This window comes from Bubalus bubalis, chromosome 6, assembly GCF_019923935.1.
Source record: "Bubalus bubalis isolate 160015118507 breed Murrah chromosome 6, NDDB_SH_1, whole genome shotgun sequence".
Lineage (NCBI taxonomy): Eukaryota > Metazoa > Chordata > Mammalia > Artiodactyla > Bovidae > Bubalus > Bubalus bubalis.
In genome coordinates, this window is record NC_059162.1 from 48,637,657 (window position 1) to 48,655,909 (window position 18,253).

The window sequence follows — 18,253 nt, forward strand, 5'->3', positions numbered from 1 at the left end:
AGCCATTAAAAAGAACACATTTGAATCAGTTCTAATGAGGTGGATGAAACTGGAGCCTATTATACAGAGTGAAGTAAGCCAGAAAGAAAAACACCAATACAGTATACTAACGCATATATATGGAATTTAGAAAGATGGTAACAATAACCCTGTGTATGAGACAGCAAAAGAGACACTGATGTATAGAACAGTCTTACGGACTCTGTGGGAGAGGGAGAGGGTGGGAAGATTTGGGAGAATGGCATTGAAACATGTAAAATATCATGTATGAAACGAGTTGCCAGTCCAGGTTCGATGCACGATACTGGATGCTTGGGGCTGGTGCACTGGGACGACCCAGAGGGATGGAATGGGGAGGGAGGAGGGAGGAGGGTTCAGGATGGGGAACACATGGCGGATTCATTTTGATATTTGGCAAAACTAATACAAATATGTAAAGTTTAAAAATAAAATAAAAAAAAAAGAAATTAAACCAGAATTCTTTTAAACATAAGAATAGACAAGTATATATACTTTCCATTATCCATCAGAGCGATGATATCACACATCATTGTAGCATTTACAAAACTATAAAATAATGAAAGAATGTGCAGGGAAAAGGCAAATAACATTTCAATATGTCTTATGACAATGTTTTGACCTCGTGTTCTCATTTTGAGAGCTGATCTTTATAATGGCACGCCAGTGAATTCACCTCCTCTAAGCAGCCTTTCGTCAGTCTGTGCTCTGTCTACTAGTTTTCTATTGCTGTGTAACAAAAATGCTGCAAAGTTACAGGCTTAGAATAATACTTATTATCTCGCAGCTCTTGCTTAGAAATCCATGCAGGACTTAACTGATTCTCTACTCAGGGTCTCACAAGGCTGTAATCCAGGTGACAGCCAGGACTGGGCTCTGATCTAAACCTCTGGATCTTCCAAAGTTATTCAGGGTATTCCTGGCTGAATTCATTTCCTTGCAGTTATAGGACTCATGGTGACCTGTTTATTTTTCTTTGGTGGGTAAGTGGGCAGTTTGCTGTGTAGCATATGAGATCTTAGTTCCTCAACCAGGGACTGGAATCTTAACCACCGGACTGCCAAGGAAGTCCCCAATGGTGATCTGTTTCATACAAGCTAGCAGGAGAGTCTCTATTGCTGCTTGTCTCTTTTAAGGACTCACACGACTGTGTCAGACACACCTAGGGTAATCTCCCTTTTAATTAACTCAGGGTCAACTGATTAGGGACCATAATAATATCCAAAAAATCCCTTTTGCCATATTAATAATGTCATCAGGAGATTAATAGCCCATGATATTCACAGGTCCCACTCCTATATGGGGGCTTCCCTGATGACTCAGTGGAAAAGAATGTGCCTGCCAATGCAGGAGATGTGGGTTCAGTCTCTAGACTGGGAAGATCCTCTGGAGAAGGAAATGGCAACCCACTCCAGGATTCTTGCCTGGAAAATCCCATGGACAAGGGAATCTGGCGGGCTATAGTCCATGGGGTCGCAAAAGAGTCAGACACAACTTAGTGACTAAACAGCAACAACAACTCCTACTTCAAGATAGGGGATCATACAGGGTGTGGGCATCATGGGGTAGAATTCTATGCCAGCTTAGAATTCTGCCAGTTATAATCTGCCTGGTGATTTTGTTTTGTTTTGGGGAAAAAAAAATTTTTTTTAACTTTTACTTAGGCCACCAAACTCCTGCATTAGCATCCAAGTTCTCTAGCCTTTTTTTTTAATATGAGAAATTCATGTCTTCCAAACCTCATCCCTTTTCTAGAAAGTTGTTCTGTGCCTCACTTTGTTTACTTGTCAAATAGGCATAATAATGGTACCTACTTTTAGAGCTGTGAGCATTAAACTAGAAGATACATGTAATGCCTTTAGCACAGAGCCTAACACACAGCAAGCCCTATGCAACCTGATGTCTCCAGGCAACCAAGGTGGCTCCCTTGGTATGTCATGTCCTGGAGGTAGGTTGTCCTTAAACTAAGCGCAGCAACCACTTCCTGCCCTCTAGGATGGCCTTTATCAAACAAAGCAGAAAATAACAAGTCTTGCCAAGAATGTGGAGGAACTGAACCCTCACATTGCTGGTGGGAATGGAGAATGGTTCAGCAGCTGTGGAAAACAGTTTGGCAGTTTCTCAAAGAATTAAAGTTACTGTATGATCCAGCAATTCCACTCTGAGGTATATACCCCCAGAGAATTGAAAACACATGTTCGCACAAAAACCTGTACACAAACATTCATACCAGCATTAGTCACAATAGTCAAAAGGTGAAAACAACTCAGACATACACCAACAAATGGATGGATTAACAAAACTGGTATATTTGTACCATGAAATATCATTCAGTCACAAAAGGGATGAAGTACTAATTCATAACATGCTAAGCATGGATGAATGAACCTTGAGGACATGCTAAGGGAAACAAGCCAATCCTAAAAACCCACATATTGTATGATTCTGTGTATATGAACTGTGCAGAATAGGCAAATCCATTGAGAATAAGTAGATTCATTGCTTCCAAGGGGCTGTGCTGTGCTAAGTCACTTCAGTCGTGTCCAACTCTTTGCAACCCTCATAGACTGTATCTGCCAGGCTCCTCTGTCCATGGGATTCTCCAGGCAAGAATACTGGAGTGGGTTGCCATACCCTCCTTCAGAGGATCTTCCCCACCCAGGGATCGAACCCATGTCTCTTACATCTCTCCTGTATTGGCAGTGGGTTCCACTAGTGCGACCTGGGAAGTCCAAGGGGCTGTGGAAGGAGGCAATGAGGGTAACTTTAAGCAGATATGGGATTTCTTTTGTTTTGAGTGGTAATTAGACGGTGGTAATGGTTTGTACAACTCTGAACATACAAACCCACTGAGCTGTATGCTTTAAATGGATGTACCTTATGGCATATGAATTATTTCTCAATGAAAAACACTGTCAATAGTCACAGAATCTGTCTGTAGATATTTGTGGGTGTGTATACATATTGAAAAGCAGAGACATTACTTTGCCAACAAAGGTCCGTCTAGTCAAGGCCATGGTTTTTCCAGTGGTCATGTATGGATGTGAGAGTTGGACTGTGAAGAAGGCTGAGCGCCGAAGAATTGATGCTTTTGAACTGTGGTGTTGGAGAAGACTCTTGAGAGTCCCTTGGACTGCAAGGAGATCCAACCAGTCCATTCTGAAGGAGATCAGCCCTGGGATTTCTTTGGAAGGAATGATGCTGAAGCTGAAACTCCAGTACTTTGGCCACCTCATGCGAAGGGTTGACTCACTGGAAAAGACTCTGATGCTGGGAGGGATTGAGGGCAGGAGGGACAGAGGATGAGATGGCTGGATGGCATCACTGACTTGATGGACGTAAGTCTGAGTGAACTCTGGGAGTTGGTGATGGACAGGGAGGCCTGGAGTGCTGCAATTCTTGGGGTCGCAAAGAGTCAGACACGACTGAGCGACTGAACTGAACTGAACTGAACTGATACAGATGAAAAAAGACAAAACGGAAAACTAAGCACAGCAGCCAGGAAGCAGCTACAGGGAGCGTTTTTGTTTACTGTGATTCCATCTCTGCCCACAGCCAGAGACTGAACAAAGACTGAAGGTGCTGGGGACAAAGCACGGCTATTGGGGAAGAGCTGAGTAAGAACAGGATGAAAAGAGCCAGTGGGGGGTTGGGGGGCCTGGCAGGAGAAGATGGCCTCGGTGCACACTAAGTCCCTCCCCCACCTCCTCCCTAAAGGGCCTCACCCCAGACGGCTGAGGTGAATTGTATTTTCCAAAGTTGGCCAGCCACGTGCTCTGCAGTATGACCTGGCCGCTTCCCCACGCGGGAATGGAGTCTGGCTGCTCTTCCCGGGATCTAAACATGGCCACCAGAATGCAGTGAGAGTGGGAAGTGACATACATTTTAACTCAGACACTTCCCGGGGGCATGCCCTCTCAGCAGGCAGCCCCAGGCCATGAGAAGCCAAAGGCTCGTGGAGAGGCCAGGTTGTAGGTGTTGCGGTTCACAGTCAGCTGAGCACAGGCTTGGGGTCATCTCCATACAGATGCTGGACATGTGACGGGAGAAGCCTCCAGATGACTCCAGCCCCACCATCTGAATCACTCCCAGCCTTTTTAGTCCTCCCAGCTTGAGGCTCCAACACCTCGGAGCAGAGAAAAGGTCTCCCTCTGCTCCCATTGAGTTTCTGACCCAGAGCATCCATGGGCAGAATTAAATGGTTGCTGTTTTCTGCCACTAAGTTTTGGAGGAGTTCATTTCAAAGCAATGGGTAATTAGAACAATAACTTTTCAGACGGAGCCAATCCCTCCGAAGTTTGGTTACTTTGGCTTAATATTAGGAGAGGAAACGATTTCTCCCTCCAAGGCAAAAGGAATAAAATGTATTTCTACACCATGAATAGGAAAAGGCTTTTTTTTTTCCTCTTCTCCTTGCTCCTTGGCCTGCATGTAGCAGTGAAACAGAAACCAGTGAATTCTTTTAAATCTTTTAACCATATGCAGATGAATAAGCAAATGCTTGGACTTGGTTCCTAATCTCTTTTCCTTTCCTGTGTAACTGATGGGGTTTTTTTTTTCCACTCTAATAAACTTTAGTATTTAAACAGAAGTCATGTGTCACATGTATGACGATTAGTGGCAAGAATGTAGAAAAAGAGATAGCTGCAGAGCACGAAGACTTAATTAATAGCCAAGCCATTCAACTGAAAATAAGAACAATGTTTCTGGCAGGGAAATGTGAACTTGGCCTCCTTTTTCTTCCCTTAGTCTTCTTGGGATAATTATTTAAAATTCAATGATTATAAAGAGAACTTTTTAAAGTTTTCATTCAAGTGCCAGTGCTTGAATTTCAGTAATCTTTCAGTGACATCAAATAGACCCACCCTTCCCATTTCTGGGTCTTCCTGTGAATTGCCAAACCCCAGAATTTGCAAACTGAGACTTGTGCAGAAATCAAACAGAAGGGAAGGCAACAGTGGCAGGAGGCATGGAGTCTGGAATGATAGTCTTCTCCTCTCTCAGAAAAAAGGAAAAGAAGTTTCATTCTTCAAAGAAAACAGAAAGAAAACAAGACTTTTATGGAAATACCATATACAGAGTTGGCAGAAATTCAGCAGGGAATAAAAAGTATCCAAAATGTTTCCTTGTTCAGTTCCAGCCGGCAGCCAAATTATAGAGGCTCCATTTTCAAGCTGATTTCCTCTGAGTTATCTGGACCTGTGACCAAGCAAGGCCTCTAGAATGGCCCAAGCTTTGGTCCATTGATTCCCCAGCTGAACAAGCTTAGTCTAAAGATGGAGAGAGAGCTTAAAATTCATCAAAATCTTATAAAAAAGCTGAAAAGTTTTAGAAAAACTTACAGAAAAGTTTATGACTGATATGGTAAAAGTCTGATATTTGACAGCCATTCCAAAGAACAAAATAATGCCGTTTGCTGCAACATGGGTGGACCCATCCCCAAGACCATCCCCAAGAAAAGAAAGGCAGAAAGGCAAAAAGGCAAAGTGTTGTCTGAGGAGGCTCTACAAATAGCTGTGTAAAGAGAGGCGAAAGGCAAAGGATAAAAGGAAGATACACCTATTTCAATGCAGAGTTCCAAAGAATAGCAAGGAGAGATAAGAAAGCCTTCCTCAGTGATCAGTGCAAAGAAATAGAGGAAAACAATAGAATGGGAAAGACTAGAGATCTCTTCAAGAAAATTAGAGATACCAAGGGAACATTTCATACAAAGATGGACTCAATAAAGGACAGAAATGGTAGGGACCTAACAGAAGCAGAAGATACTAAGAAGAGGTGGCAAGAATGCACAGAAGAACTATACAAAAAAGATCATGACCCAGATAATCACGATGGTGTGATCACTCACCTAGAGCCAGACATCCTGGAATGGGAAGTCAAGCGGGCCTTAGGACACATCACAATGAACAAAGCTAGTGGAGGTGATGGAATTCCATTGGAGCTATTTCAAATCCTGGAAGATGATGCTGTGAAAGTGCTGCACTCAATATGCCAGCAAATATGGAAAACTCAGCAGTGGCCACAGGACTGGAAAAGGTCAGTTTTCATTCCAATCCCAAAGAAAGGCAATGCCAAAGAATGACCAAACTACGGCACGATTGCACTCATCTCACATGCTAGCTAAGTAATGCTCAAAATTCTCCAAGCCAGGCTTCAACAGTACATGAACCATGAACTTCCAGATGTTCAAGCTGGATCTAGAAAAGGTAGAGCAACCAGAGATCAAATTGCCAACATACATTGGATCATCAAAAAAGTGAGAGTTCAAAAAAAAACATCTATTTCTACTTTATTGACTATGCCAAAGCCTTTAACTGTGTGGATCACAACAAACTGGAAAATTCTGAAAGAGATGGGAATACCAGACCATCTGACCTGCCTCCTGAGAAATTTGTATGCAGGTCAGGAAGCAACAGTTAGAACTGGACATGGAACAACAGACTGGTCCCAAATAGGGAAAAGAGTACATCAAGGCTGTATATTGTCTTATTAAACTTATATGCAGAGTGCATCATGAGAAATGCTGGACTGGAGGAAGCACAAGCTGGAATCAAGATTGCCAAGAGAAATATCAATAACCTCAGATATGCAGATGACACCACCCTTATGGCAGAAAGCAAAGAAGAACTAAAGAGCCTCTTGATGAAAGTGAAAGAGGAGAGTGAAAAAGTTGGCTTAAAGTTCAACATTCAGGAAACTAAGATCATGGTATCTGGTCCCATCACTTCATGGCAAGTAGATGGGGAAACAATGAAAACAGTGACAGACTTTATTTTTGGGGGCTCCAAAATCACTGCAGATGGTGACTGCAGCCATGAAATTAAAAGACACTTAGCCCTTGGAAGGAAAGTTATGACTAACCTATATAGCACATTCAAAAGCAGAGACATTACTTTGCCAACAAAGGTCCATCTAGTCAAAGCTGTGATTTTTTCAGTGGTCATGTATGGATGTGAGAGTTGGACTGTAAAGAAAGCTGAGCAGCAAAGAATTGATTCTTTTAAACTGTGGTGTTGGAGAAGACTCTTGAGAGTCCCTTGGACTACAAGGAGATCCAACCAGTCCATCCTAAAGGAAATCAGTCCTAAATATTCATTGGAAGGACTGATGATGAAGCTGAAACTCCAATACTTTGGCCACCTGACGTGAAGAACTGACACATTTGAAAAGAACATGAGTGAGTGAGTGAAGTGAGTGAAGTCACTCAGTCATGTCCGACTCTCTGCGACCCCATGGACTGTAGCCTACCAGATTCTTCCATCCATGGGATTTTCCAGGCAAGAATACTGGAATGGGTTGCCATTTCCTTCTCCAGGAGATCTTCCCAACCCAGGGATTGAACCCCGGTCTCCCGAGACGCTTTACCATCTGAGCCCCCAGGAAAAGACCATGATGCTGGAAAAATTGAAGGCAGGAGGAGAAGAGGACAACAGAGGATGAGATGGTTGGATGGCATCACCGACTCAATGGACATGAGTTTGAGTGAACTCCGGGAGTTGGTGATGGACAGGGAGGCCTAGCGTGCTGCAGTCCATGGGGTCGCAAAGAGTCAGACATGACTGAGCAACTGAACTGAACTGAACTGGATGGACCCAGAGATTACCATACTGAGTGAAGTAAGTCAGACAGAGAAAGACAAATACCATATGATGTTGCTTACAAATGAACTTATTTACAAAACAGAAACAGACTCAAAGACTTAGGAAACAAATTTATAGTTATCAGCGGGAAAGATGGAGGGCTGGGGCTGGGGGTGGGGGAGGGCAGCAGGGAGAGATAGATCCAGCGGGGAAGATGGAGGGCTGGGGCTGGGGGTGGGGAAGGGCAGCAGGGAGAGAGAGATTGGGAGTATAGGGCTGACATGCACACAGTGCCCTTTTGAAAATAGATAAACAGCAAGGACCTACTGTAGAGCAGAGGGAACTCTGCTCAATATTCTGTGATAAGGTACCCGGGAAAAGAATTTGAAAAAGAATAGATACATATATCACTGAATCACTTTGCTGTATACCCAAAACTAATACAGCATTGTTAATCAATTATGCTCCATTATAAAATAAAATTTGTTTAAGTAAAAGGTCTAAGATTTGATTCAAGATTTGTTGCCAGGGTGGGGAAAGAACTCAGGTTTACAGATGAAACAGGCTTAGCCATACATGATCACTGAATATGGGAATGGGACAGTGGGTGGACGGGGCTTTATACCCAACCCTCATCATCTTATTCCCTTTACTTTCATATATCTTTGGGCATTTACATAATTAAAAGTTTTAAAAATACAAATCTTGTAGGAAATCTTCAGCTGCTAAAAAAGATAAAACAAGCTAGGTTTTAAAATGAGAACAAGGAAGGAAATTTACAGGTTACCTTTATTTCCTATTTCACTCATGAAAAGAAATTCAGCCTGCAAATCTGTTTCCTGAACCAGAATCAGTTTTTCTAACTTAATGTCCTGGGCCTTTCACTATACTGCTATCGAGGACGGAATGTCACCTTCTTCTTTATCCGTGTAAGGGCTGTGCCCTCTCATTGTTGAGTAAATATCGGAGGTGTTCCCACATCAACCTGACAAGACCTTCCCGGGAGGCGCTGACTGCCACTAAAGGTGTCCCCTTTCTCCAAGGCCACAATCCTTGCCTCCATCCAGCAGACAGCGATAGCACAAGTCACCTCTGTGGACTGGGGATATGAAAATTGGTGCAGACCCTCAGGCCTTCGCGCTGCTAAGGGATTGCATCGTGGAGCCAAGGAGAGGCAGCTGTGTGGTGAGAGCCCTGAGTCGGGCTCTGGCTCCGCCACTGTGCATGTGTTAATCACGGTTAACTGTAGTATGTCTGTGTTTCCTCACCACACACATAACACAAAGGATTTGGGCAAGATCATCCTTGAGATCCCTTCTAACTTCAGCACTGCCATTGCAAGAGTAATAACAGCAGCTTCCATGATTTATTACATGCTAGCAACATGCCAGCTCCTGCACTAAGCACAGCACACGCAGTGACTCATTTCCTCCTCAGACCCAGGCAACGGAGGCCTCACACTTTGGAGACCCCTCCACTTGCCACCTCCCTCTGTGTGTGAGGCCAGAAGGGTGTGATCACCTGAGCTCACTCTCCCTTCTGAACCAGCTCTGGCAGCGAAGGACCCCAGAATTCCCTGCCTCAGTGGCCCAGGGCTGCTCCTAGGAGTTGCAGGGTTCTCTTCCTGAGATATGCCCTCCCAGGGTGGGTTCCAGTGGGGAAGAGTGTGGAAGGTTAGGCCCTGCAGGCTGGGGGCAGGACACAATGCACAAAACTCTTCAGTGGAACCAGGTAGAAAGAGAAGGACAGGGACTACTGTAGCCAGGGGTTAAGACGCACTTCCAATGCAGGAAGTACAGGTTAGATCCTTGGTCAAGAAACTAAGATCCCACATTCCACACCATGTGGCAAAAAAAAAAAAGCTTTAAAAAGGAGAGAGTGAAGGACAATGGCAAGGGTGGATGTTTAAGCTCTTGACTAGGCTTCTGGCAATGTTAGGGGTGGGAATAAAGAGATTAGTATTATTGTTACCATCTTGATTTTACAGAGGATGAAACTGAGACACAAAAAGCTTGAGTCACTTGCCTGAGGTCACACAGCTGGTTAGCAGTGGAGCCAGGGTTCCTACTGTTGTCCTCCTGATGCCATGCTCTCCCCTTTCGTGCTGCCATCCAGCAAAACCCGCAGACCCTGCAGATCCCTAGGGCCCTCTTGAGACACAGGAAAGAGACCAAAAAGCTGTGTTCCACCAGATGAGTTGCTTTTCTACCCCCAACTACATTTCTAGTGCCAAGTGAGAATGTGGCAGACAGCGGTGGTAAGCCAAGCCTCATCCAAAAAAAAAAATTACCATGGGAAGCTGATTCAACAGAAAAATATTTGATACAAGAGTGTGACAGTTAATCCTAGGATTTCACTTTTTGTTCTGAACTCCTGACCCACAGCTGCTAGACCAACCACGGAACATCAAGAAGGTACCTTAACTAGATTTTAACCCTGTTAAACAAGTGTTTGGCCAATCAAATAAGCAGGTCTTTGTTGATTTCCTTTCAACTCTAAAACCAGGAAATTACTTCTAATATGTTAAGACCCCCACCTTCCCTCCAAGGACATCCTAAGGCACAGAAATAAAATCTAACCAAACATACTTGCAATGACTATTCATCATGGAACATCCAGAAAATTATAGGTAATTTGAAAAAAAGCAAATTTCCGAACAAAGCTATAAAAATATTCCTATGGTATTTTTAGAAGGCATAATTTGATGTATTTAATGCCAAATGCTCTAATTAGTAATGTCTTGGATATTAAGCACAAATATATAAGGTTGGTATTAATAATAGTAACTAACAGTATTGAGTGTTTATTATGTGCCAAGCATAATCCTTCATTTTTTATACGTTCACTCACTTGATCTTTATTATATCTTCACAGATGAGAAAACTGAAATATAGAGAGAATGGCAAGCTTAGATTGAGATTATACATAAATGGATTTATTAATGTAGCATTTATAATAGAAGAAAGTTGGAGACACTATTTTTTTTAACTTTTAATTTTTTAGCCATACCATATGGCATGTGGGATCTTACTTCCCCAAGCAAGGATTGAAACCATGACTCCTGGAGTGGAAGCATGGAGTCTTAACCACCAGACCACCATGGAAGTTCCCAGAAACAATCTAATTGGAGAAATGTAAAAATTAGTAAATTATGATATGTCCAGATAATGGACTATTTGTGCAGTCATTAAACATCTCTTCTTTGAAGAATATTTAATGGCATAGGAAAATGCTTGAAATGCTTTATTAAGTAATTTTTTAAATGATGCAAATAAATATATATTGTGAGCACAATTTGAAAATCTATGTAAATAAATGTAAAGTTTAAGAAGGGATAGAAACATATAAGAGTTTTAAAATGGCTATCTCTGAGTTAAGGAATTATGTATGAAGTTCATTCTATAATTTTTAAAACTCTATATTGACTATGTATTACATAATAAAAGAAAATAAGATTTTTAAAAAATGACTGAACTCCTGTGAATCATTAATTCAGGTAGTAGAAAAAAGGGAAACATAATTTCTTCTAAGAAATATCATACCAGTACTGTAACAAATTATAATAGAAATAATTACTTAATAAACATGTGTCTAGGGAATCCCCTGGCAGTCCAGCGGTTCGGACTCCCAAGATTTCACTGCCAAGGGCTCGGGTTCAATCCCTGGTTGGGGAACTAATATCCTGCAAGCTGAGCAGCATGGCCAAAGAAAAACCTGCAATAAACATGTGTCTAATACTTACTGTTTTATGTACAACTTTCACAGCATCTCACTTGATCCCTGCAAAGACACTGAGAGGTAAATAGTCTTGGCTCTGATTTAATAAAGCGCAGAGAGGCTGTGCCTTTTCCAAGCCTCCACAAGATGGTACATGGTCATGCCAGGTCTGAAATCTTTGGACACTCAATCACAGTGCAGCATCTGTGAACACAGGCCCAGTGTGTGGGCAGAGCCAGAAATAGGTTGTACTAACCACGTTCTAATTTCTTTACCATAAAATTGACTAAGTATGGCAGCAGAATGGTAGCAGATGAAGAGAGCCTCACACCAGTTCATGGGAGGGCCTGTTCACGGCCTTTTCATGGCCAGTTCATGGAAGGCAGCAATCAATAGATCTGAGTTCAGATCTTATCATTAGTTAGGTCTGTGGCCAAATCTTTTTACCTCTCTGGGTCCCTTTTTATTCATCTAGATACCTCATAAATGTAATGGGATTTCCTGGGCCCAGGGACTGTCTTGGCGACCAGGGGCTACACTGTCACCTGCCAAACACCCAAAATATGATTCCAAAGGCTTTGAATGGCAGTGGTGATTTCCACGGGCGATAAGGGGGAGGCAGGTTGCATCACACATCACTAGCAAAACATCTTTACAGTTTCCTTTGAACACCTTTTTCCTCCAATTCCCTCTTCCTCTACCAGCTGCGCAAATTCTCTTTTTATGTTTCCTTTTTCCTTTAAAATACATACACAACTCTTTGCCCATTCCTTTCTCAGGCCACGCTCTTCAAGATTTCTCCCTATACCAGTCTATTCTCATTCATTCAACAAATATTTATTACATACCTACTACTTCCTAGGACTGTTCTTGCTGCTGGAGGAGACAGCAGCAGACTTTACATTCTATCACTTTATTAGATGGAGTAATCTAACCTGGTCATAGCTTCTTAAATTGCATCCAGCCAAAGGCAGCTAGTAGGGGAATAAGAGTATTTAATTATTCAGTACTAATGCTTTTTTGGAAAACTCAGCAGTGGCCACAGGACTGGAAAAGGTCAGTTTTCATTCCAATCCCAAAGAAAGGCAATGCCAAAGAATGCTCAAACTACTGCACAATTGCACTCATCTCACACCTAGGAAAGTAATGCTCAAAATTCTCCAAGCCAGGCCTCAGCAATATGTGAACCGTGAACTTCCTGATGTTCAAGCTGGTTTTAGAAAAGGCAGAGGAACCAGAGATCAAATTGCCAACGTCCGCTGGATCATGGAAAAAGCAAGAGAGTTCCAGAAAAACATGTATTTCTGCTTTATTGACTATGCCAAAGCCTTTGACTGTGTGGATCACCATAAACTGTGGAAAATTCTTCAAGAGATGGGAAAACCAGACCACCTGATCTGCCTTTTGAGAAATTTGTATGCAGGTCAGGAAGCAACAGTTAGAACTGGACATGGAACAACAGACTGGTTCCAAATAGGAAAAGGAGTACGTCAAGGCTGTATATTGTCACCCTGCTTATTTAACTTATATGCAGAGTACATCACAAGAAACACTGGACTGGAAGAAACACAAGCTGGAATCAAGATTGCTGGGAGAAATATCAATAACCTCAAATATGCAGATGACAACACCCTTATGGCAGAAAGTGAAGAGGATCTAAAAAGCCTCTTGATGAAAGTGAAAGCGGAGAGTGAAAAAGTTGGCTTAAAGCTCAACATTCAGCAAATGAAGATCATGGCATCTGGTCCCATCACTTCATGGGAAATAGATGGGGAAACAGTGTCAGACTTTATTTTTTTGGGCTCCAAAATCACTGCAGATGGTGACTGCAGCCATGAAATTAAAAGACCCTTATTCCTTGGAAGAAAAGTTATGACCAACCTAGATAGCATATTCAAAAGCAGAGACATTACTTTGCCAACAAAAGTCCATCTAGTCAAGGCTATGGTTTTTCCAGTAGTCACGTATGGATGTGAGAGTTGGACTGTGAAGAAAGCTGAGTGCCGAAGAATTGATGCTTTTGAACTGTGGTGTTGGAGAAGACTCTTGAGAGTCCCTTGGACTGCAAGGAGATCCAACCAGTCTATTCTGAAGGAGATCAGCCCTGGGATTTCTTTGGAAGGAATGATGCTGAAGCTGAAACTCCAGTACTTTGGCCACCTCATGCGAAGAGTTGACTCATTGGAAAAGACTCTGATGCTGGGAGGGATTGGGGGCAAGAGGAGAAGGGGACGACAGAGGATGAGATGGCTGGATGGCATCACTGACTCGATGGACGTAAGTCTGAGTGAACTCTGGGAGTTGGTGATGGACAGGGAGGCCTGGCGTGCTGTGATTCATGGGGTCACCAAGAGTTGGACACGACTGAGCGACTGAACTGAACTGAATGTTTTTTTTAAACTGTTAACATATAAAATGAGAAATGAGTACTGCTTGCTCTCAAAGGACTTCCAACTCAAGTTTTAAAAAGAACTCTATGATTCAGTGAAATTAATTTCATAGCAGTGTCTCCTTCAGAGACACTGGTAATTATAACAAGAATGTATTAGGTACTCACAGTGCCCCAACACTAATTACCTGACCATTGAACCCTCACAACCATGAACTATAGCTACTATTATTCCACTTTCCTTGATAGAGAAACCAAGGGACATTTGGTGACTCACCTGAAGCCAAACAGCCACTGGGCAGCAGCTTGAGGATTCAGACCCAGACGAGCTTGACTTGAGACGCTGTGCTTTTTGCCTCTGTGCTCACTGCACCATCTCATCCCATCTCATCTTCTCTTACCCAAAGTGTGGTTTTGTTGGGAATATTAATGTGCAAAAATCTTTTTTTCTTTTCCATTTTTGCCATGTTTTCTGTCCTAGTCCATTTGAGCAACTATGAAAAAAATAAATACTGGAGACTGGGTGGCTTATAAACAACATACACTTATTTCTCACATTTCAGGAGGTTGGGAACTTCAGGATCAAGAAGCCTTGGAGATATGGCATCTGATGTGAGCTATTTCCTGGTTTACAGGCAGCCGTGTTCTGGATATAAGCTCAGGTAACAGAAAGGGTAAAAGAGGTCTCTGGGGTGTCCTTTATAAGGGCACTCATCCTATTCACAGAGGCTCCAGCCTTATGACTTAGTCACTTCTCTAAGGCCCTTTCTAGCTGGAAAAAGTTTATTCAGGATGCTGGCTGTAGAAATAACTTTTCTGCTTCTCAACGTGCTTCCAAGTGATGGGCTTAATAAAGCCATTTCAGGCCCCTATAGTGGAGTCTCTTATCTTTCTCTTTGGTTTTCTCTTTCAGTTCAGTTCAGTTGCTTAGTCGCGTCTGACTCTTTGTAATCCCATGAACCACAGCACACCAGGCCTCCCTGTCCATCACCAACTGCTGGAGTCCACCCAAACCCATGTCCATTGAGTCGGTGATGCCATCCAACCATCTCATCCTCTGTTGTCCCCTTCTCCTCCTGCCTTCGATCTTTACCAGCATCAGGGTCTTTTCAAATGAGTCATCTCTTCGCATCAGGTGCCCAAAGTATTGGAGTTTCAGCTTCAACATCAGTCCTTCCAGTGAACACCCAGGACTGATCTCCTTTAGGATGGACTAGTTGGATCTCCTTGCAGTCCAAGGGACTCTCAAGAGTCTTCTCCAACACCACAGTTACAAAGCATCAATTCTTCGGCACTCAGCTTTCTTTATAGTCCAACTCTCACATCCATACATGACTACTGGAAAAACCATAGCCTTGACTAGACAGATTTTGATGACAAAGTAATGTCTCTGCTTTTTAATATGCTATCTAGGTTGGTCATAACTTCCTTCCAAGGAGTAAGCGTCTTTTAATTTCATGGCTGCAGTCACCATCTGCGGGGATTTTGGAGCCCCAAAAAATAAAATCTGCCACTGTTTCCACTGTTTCCCCATCTATTTGCCATGAAGTGATGGGACCGGATGCCATGATCTTAGTTTTCTGAATGTTGAGCTTTAAGCCAACTTTTTCACTTTCGTTTTTCACTTTCATCAAGAGGCTCTTTAGTTCTTTGCTTTCTGCCATAAGGGTGGTGTCATCTGCATATCTGAGGTTCTTGATATTTCTCCCAGCAATCTTGATTCCAGCTTGTGCTTCCTCCAGGCCTCCAGTGTTTCTCATGATGTACTCTGCATATAAGTTAAATAAGCAGGGTGACAGTATACAGCCTTGACGTACTCCTTTCCCTATTCGGAACCAGTCTGTTGTTCCATGTCCAGTTCTAACTGTTGCTTCCTGACCTGCATACAAATTTCTCAAGAGGCAGGTCAGGTGGTCTGGTATTCCCATCTCTTGAAGAATTTTTCACAGTTTGTTGTGATCCACACAGTCAAAGGCTTTGGTATAGTCAATGTTTCAAATTATTACTACAATTTCCCATATGTTGCAATTTTTTTAAACAGAGTCTTCTTAGAAGACTGCCTTTCTCTGAAGATCAGTGAGAACCCCTGGAGGAATTCACAAAGAAACAAGACAGATTTTTATTTCCATCCTAAAAACAATGGGGTAAGGGGCAACATGCGCATTGGTGGGCTGCCAGCACCTTCGTCTTATTCACAAGGACTAGAGTGATCTGGTGTGAGCAACAGAAGTCACTGAATTCTTACAAGCATCAGGGATTCTTGTGAAGTTTCTAATGTGACATTAATCAAGACAATTTCCATTTGGTGTCAAAGTTTTTATGGATTTTTTGCTGCTTCTATTGTCCTACAACACCTTAGAGGTGAATGTCCACACAATTAAAGTATCTAAGTGTCACCACGTGAGTCTTGGCTTCCATAGGATACTGAATGTATAGATTTAAGGCAACGTGTGTTAAAAGGAGTCTTCAAGTTATGAGAAAAAAACAAGTTAGTTACACAATGGAAGGATTTCCTTACTTTTTCCTTTCCTGTTCCAGAGAGGGATACAATGGTTTAAACCCCAGCTTTGTCTAACCAAACCTGTAAACGTTATTTTTTTAAGTTTTCACTTGATAATAAATGGGAATTGATCTATACCATACACAAATTATACGTTGAATCTTTTGGAAAACTAAGGACTTGGTTTACCCCTATTATCTATTATCTGCTAATATTTTTCAATATTTTTTCTTCAGTAACTAAGCCAGGGATCCTTAAAACAGGGTCCATGGAAATATTTGCACATTTTGAAATTTAGCTATGCATTCTTTGGAAAGAGAGGACATAACTTTCTTTAGATTTTCTGTAACTCTTCCCTTACTCCCCAAAGAAGGCAACAAAACTTATACATAAGATTTTGAGGCTTTCAAGGACATATTTATTTATTTTTAGCTCTTTTCTTCAACTTGAGGCTCGAAATTTAATGGTAAAACAAACAACCTATCTCCTTTCCTTCTGTATCTATTCAATCATCCCACTCCTCCAAAAATGAATGGTGTGTATGAGTGTGTGTGTGTGTGTGTGTGTGTGTGTGTGTAAAGCCTTCTCTGAAGGCAGCAGGATGCAAAAAAGAAGACTGGGGGGAAAAAAGTAATGGAAATTTTTTTAAAGAAAATAATTTTTCCCAGAAATCTGCCTTTGATTTTTAAATTTCTACCCCAGTCTCTTGGCTATTGTTATTGTTATTTAGTAGTCACTGTGAATTCTTTTGTGGATGACTGTAAATTACCGGATTCTATTTTAACTAAAGGAGCCGACACAGCAAATTTATGTTCTGTTATAAATTAAGTGATGTGATGACATATGCTTAGTGGTTAGGCTGACATGCAAAATAAATCAGATATAATCATTTGAATATAAGTTTGAGATATAAAATAAACCATTTTTGGGTTTAAACAAAAGACCATAAGAGTAACAGTTTGCCAAAGCACAAATACGCTAATTCTGCTTGCAATCAGCAAAAGAAAAAAAATCATTTCAATTGGATATTTTATTTGTCTTCTCCTGTGAGTACCATACAAATAAGTTAATAGCTCAGATGTGAAAACATGAAATTTAGAAACTGAAGATTTATAAGTGGATATCTTTACTTTTTTTTTAAACAGATGAGGCATAAGACCACAGGCACTGCAAAACTCAGAGCTTTTGCACAAGCTCTGAAACTCCTGGGTTCTAACTCCTCGGCTACTTTCCACTGTATTTCATCCACTGAACTAAAGTGAGAAAAAATAACTTGACACAGCATACTATGCCATTGGAGAATGTGCAATAAAAGCATAATTGCATACCTGAAACTCAGATAAGGTACTAGGTGAAAACTAAAAAGATAATCCTACCTATCACCGAATAGCTGATAACAAGAACACAACAAAGGGCTAAGTATGAACTTTGTCATTCTGGTTCTTCAGCCAGAAACCGATTTCTAAAATTGACTTCATTAAGATCTGTTTCTTTATTTAAAGTTATACTCGGGAGGAGTTAGCATTAAGGAAGTAAAGGACGTTCACTTTCTAGGAGTAGAGTTTTCTGTGCATTTGACTTTTCTCTCTGATTGGGTAATTATCTGTTACTTTTATAATTTAAGTACACACAAAAAAAATTCTGTACATTAAGGATTTTGTTTGATGTGCTACAGCTCCAGCGTTCTCGTATATCATCTGACTCTGGCCTGTGATTGCCAGTTTTAATGCTTAGCCTGTCAATGGAACTCAAAATAAAAGATAAAAGACCTTACCCAATTTGTGGAGCAATTCAATTATGGTTCCTTTCTTTTGTGGCTTCCAGGAAGAATAGACTAAAAGGTTGATTAAAAGAGAATTGATAACTGAAAGAAACTTTGGCATCATTTAGGCCAACCTGAAACTTACTAGCGGGGCTTTCCCCATGGCTCAGTGGTAAAGAATCCAACTGCAATGCAGGAGCCGCAGGAGACTTGGGTTCAATCCCCGGTTGCATGGCAACCCACTCCAATATTCTTGCCTGGAGAATCCCATGGACAGAGAAGCCTAG